At 40.5% G+C, this 4,830-nt stretch overlaps 1 pseudogene; it reads left to right on the top strand.

Moving 5' to 3' along the window:
- Positions 1-420: 420 nt before the first annotated feature.
- LOC120170335 lies at positions 421-4,578 on the top strand (annotated as a pseudogene).
- The last annotated feature ends 252 nt before the right edge of the window (positions 4,579-4,830 follow it).

The following is a 4,830-nucleotide window of genomic DNA, read 5'->3' as shown; positions in this document are numbered from 1 at the left end:
CAAAAACAAGCATAATTACTAATTAATTAACTGCTAATTATAATTAATTAAATCAGGGGGGGGAACGTGCACAACTTGTTCTTTTTGAGCATTTCTTTTAATTAATTAAATTGATTAATTAATTTCTTCTTCTTTTTTTCATTTGTTCAAAGGAATCTTTCCATTCATTTATTGGTCCACCACCATTGCCAATATCATCTCCTTCTTCCTCTTCATTTTCTTACAAAAAAAAAACAATTCACATAATTAATAATTTTAATATTACAGTTTCTGCAAATTCATCTGTTTCTTTTTGTAGTTTTCTCCATGTAAGAAAATCATTAATCATTATATCATTTCAATTTAGACTAAACAAAACAAATTTCAACCCAGATTTTCTTTCTTCCTTTTCAACACCAAGAAAAGGTGAATAAATGTTTTTATTTCCTTGACCCTTTTGTTTCTTTTCAAAATCCCTTCAAGAAAGCTGGGTTTTCATTTGTATTGAAGAGAGAAGAATTGTTCTTCCTGCTGCTCATCATGGTTCTGTCTTCATTGGCTTTCACTCCTTAATCAATCAGGTAATCATTATGAAACTCAAATTTTGTGTTTGGTATTGTTTATGATCCATGTTTTTGCTTCAAATCTTACAAACATTTGATACTATTTTTGTTTTTGTTTTATCTTAACCCTGGTATGATTCAAATTCCTTTATCGTTAGATCTTAGTGGGGAACATCAATTCAAAGAACTGTGTTTGTTTTTGAATTTGGTTACTTTTTCAAATTCGGGATTTTTTTGTTTGTCTAATTTAGGGTTCTTATGTTAAAAAAAAGCAAAAAGGGGTAAAAACATGAACAAAATGGAATCATTTCCTTTTGGTTTTGTTTGTGAAATGGTAAAAGGCATAGACGCATGCATGTATGCATGTATGCATGTATGTATGTATGTTAAAAAAAAGCAAAAAGGGGTAAAAACATGAACAAAATGGAATCATTTCCTTTTGGTTTTGTTTGTGAAATGGTAAAAGGCATAGATGCATGCATAGCATGTATGCATGTATGCATGTATGCATGTATGCATGTATGCGTGCATGTATGTATGCGTGCATGTATGTATGCGTGCATGTATGTATGCGTGCATGTATGTATGCGTGCGTGCATGTATGTATGCGTGCATGTATGTATGCGTGCGTGCATGTATGCGTGCGTGCATGTATGTATGCGTGCATGTATGTATGCGTGCGTGCATGTATGCGTGCGTGCATGCATGCGTGCGTGCATGCATGCGTGCGTGCATGCATGCGTGCGTGCATGCGTGCGTGCGTGCATGCGTGCGTGCGTGCATGCGTGCGTGCATGCATGTATGCGTGCATGTATGTATGTATGTGTGCGTGCATGTATGCGTGCGTGCATGTATGCGTGCGTGCATGTATGCGTGCGTGCATGTATGCGTGCGTGCATGTATGCGTGCGTGCATGTATGCGTGCGTGCATGTATGCGTGCGTGCATGTATGCGTGCGTGCATGTATGCGTGCGTGCATGTATGCGTGTGTGCATGTATGCGTGTATGCATGTATGCGTGTATGCATGTATGCGTGTATGCATGTATGTATGTATGTATGTATGTAGTTATGTATGTATGTTGGGAAAGCTAAGGAGTGAATGTAAAGCTTTCACTTTCATTTTCTTTTTACTATTGCAGGCAAAAGAAGAAAAAAAACCCAGATATGTAGATGTTTGGTTGAATTGGAAGATTCTAATTTTTACTTAATTTTGCTTTTGGTTCAAGGGTTTCATCTCTGCTATTGATCTGGGACAAACTACTGCGATTTTGCTTACGAAAGATATTCCCTGTTGGTGTTCATCATCTATTGTCTTTGTTGTTGATCTTTCAGGAATTCATTCCTCTGCATTCCTAAACGAATCGACTTCGAGCCGAGGCTAGGAATTATCATGGCTGGTATTGATGATAATGTTTCTATTATCGGCGATTGGATACCTCCTGCTCTGAGTCCGAGGACGTATTTAACAGCTATGTTAGGTGATGATGTTGGCTCTAAACCAGCCTCTAAAGCTCCTGCGGAAAACAAAACCGAGGGACTCTTTATGGGATCTCGACAGACGATGACAGCCGAGACTAGTAACAAAAAGGATGTTAACAATGGTGGTGGACCATCGAATGAGTCGGATTCGATGTTTGAGCAAAAATCGAGCTCACGGGGAGGTCTGGTGGAAAGGATGGCAGCCAGAGCTGGATTTAATGCTCCGAGATTGAATACTGAAAGCATCCGGTCTGCCGATCCTTCACTTAACCCTGACATTCGTTCTCCTTACTTGACAATACCTCCTGGTATTAGCCCGACAACATTGTTAGAATCTCCGGTTTTTGTTTCGAATTCGTTGGTTAGTTTGCTTAACTTGAACATTTTAGTAACACGATATTTCTTGTTTTCCGGATGCAGAGTTACATTCCCGAACAATATTTTATATACTCTTTCTTTTGTTTGTTGAAGTTCTGTTTCATATGAATTTCTCGTTTTATCGCTGCAGGCACAGCCATCCCCGACTACCGGAAAATTCCCTTTCATTCCTAATGTTAATGATGGGAGCTGCAACCATGAGTCTCATGATAAAAGCGAAGATAACTATTTTGAAGACATCAATGCATCGTTCACATTCAAGCCTGTTGCGAAATCAAATTCTTCTTTTTTCCTTGGTGCAATGAGTAAAGTAAGTAAGCTGCTGGAATGCACGATGTTATTCACATTCCTTCCCACTTCTATAGTTACTCGTATTCTAAATGCTGGAAGTTACTCCAATGAATTAGAACTCGGAACGGAGTATTATTAAATTTTCCTTCTGAATGCAGGTTAATCCGGCCAGTCTTCCTCGGCAGTCCTTTCCTAACACTGAATCTTCGATTCAGTCTGAGCGTTCTCATGCATCTCAAAGTGTAGACCCGAGGAAACTCCACCCACAAAACGGCAACATGTTCAGCCTTCAGGCAGATTTCTCTCGATCATCAACTGAAAAGGATTCTGGGAGTAATAACTCTGCAGATCAAAGGGTCTTTGATCCTGTGGGAGTGTTGAACATTCACAGCCTCTTGATGAGCCACAGGATGAAGAAGGAGATCAAAGAGTTAGCGGAGAGGTCGGTGGTGTGCCTCTGAGGCTGGATATAATGGCGAAAATACGGACAAAAACAAGTAAAAGGAAGTGAGTATCCTCATAGTTATTATAAGTGCCGCATCCAACCTGTCAAGTTAAGAAGAAAGTGGAACCTTCTCATGAAGGTCACATAACGGAGATCATATACAAGGGAACTCATAACCATCTCAAGCCTCCACCCATCCACCGGTTGTCCATTGGATCGTCCAACCTACAAAGTGACATGCAACTCGAGCTCCCTGAACAAACTGGCCTTCAAAATGGTATGGATGGTGATCTGTTTGGGCAATGCAGAAAAGGGAACGGTTGCTCTCCTGAGGATTGGACGCATGACCGCTTGAGATGACCATCATCTGCAACGATATCTCCTGAGAATGGCAATGGACAGGCCCCAATACTATCACATTGAAGCCGTGATGCAGTGACGTATCATCTACCTTCTCTAATGATGAAGATGAAGATGATCGAGGCACTCATGGCAGTCTCATATTAGGTTACGATGGTGAAGGAGATGAATCCGAGTCAAAGAGAAGGTTCATCTTACCAGACAACCAGTGAGATTGATATCCTGGATGATGGATATCGGTGGCGCAGTATGGCCAGAAGGTTGTGAAAGGAAATCCAAATCCAAGGTTTTTTTTTCTCCTTTCAGTCATTGTTCGATATAGCAGTTTACTGTATCGACTGCAAATATAATGCAGAACATCATTCTCCATTGTTTTGATCCAGGAGTTACTACAAATGCACTATCGCTGGCTGCACAGTGAGAAGCACGTCGAGGGCGTCACGAGAGTCACACGACCTTAAATCAGTAATTATACCTATGAGGAAAGCATAATCATGATGTTCCGGCCGCTCGGAATAGCGGTCATGCCAATTCCGCTACTTCCAACCCAGCAACTGCCATGGCTTCTTCCATCCAACCATGCACAGGCCGGAGCCATCACAACTTCATAACAGCGTGGTTAGACCGACATCATCGGTCCATTCACCCTACCCGGAAGGCAACAACTAGGTCCTTCTCCCGGTTCTCATTGGAATGAATCAACCAGGTCAGCTAATTTTGCAATGGCCGGGTTGGGACCTGGCCAACCGAAGCTTCCGGTTCTGCCCGTCCATCCGTATGCCTCGCCAGAGTAACGAAATCGGTTTCAGGTTCCCGAAAGGAGAAACGAAGATGGAGCCGATGTCCGAAAACTGGTTTGGATCTATCCAACAACACATCAGTATACGGCAACTAATGAGTAGGCTGCCTCTTGGACCACAGATGTAAAATTCTCTTTTCAGTTCGAAGAAAAAAAAAGAAGAAGTTCATATATAAACGAGCATTTCACCTGTGCTCGTTCGTTCTTACATTATTATCTTAATTATTGGTGACTCGAAAACGCAAGTCAAATCATTATGAAATGCACTTGTATTTTTCCTCCTACTTGCACCCCAAACCTATCATAAACATAATCACGACTTACTTACACAAACAATTAATTATGCTTATTAAAACATGTACTCCCTGTACACGTGATGCATTTGCTCAATATAAAGAATCATACATCACTTCTTAATTAAGTGTCCCTAATTGAGTGATATCGATAATTAAAGGGAGTGTTCTTTCTTGAGGTTATGAGTTTGAGTAGTTGCATTATGCAAATTGTGTAGTTGTCAATGATTAAGAAAAATTAT

The sequence above is a fragment of the Hibiscus syriacus genome, unplaced genomic scaffold (genome assembly GCF_006381635.1).
Source record: "Hibiscus syriacus cultivar Baekdansim isolate YM2019G1 unplaced genomic scaffold, ASM638163v2 tig00111779_pilon, whole genome shotgun sequence".
Taxonomy (NCBI): Eukaryota; Viridiplantae; Streptophyta; class Magnoliopsida; order Malvales; family Malvaceae; genus Hibiscus; species Hibiscus syriacus.
This window is presented reverse-complemented; position numbering and strand designations above follow the sequence as displayed.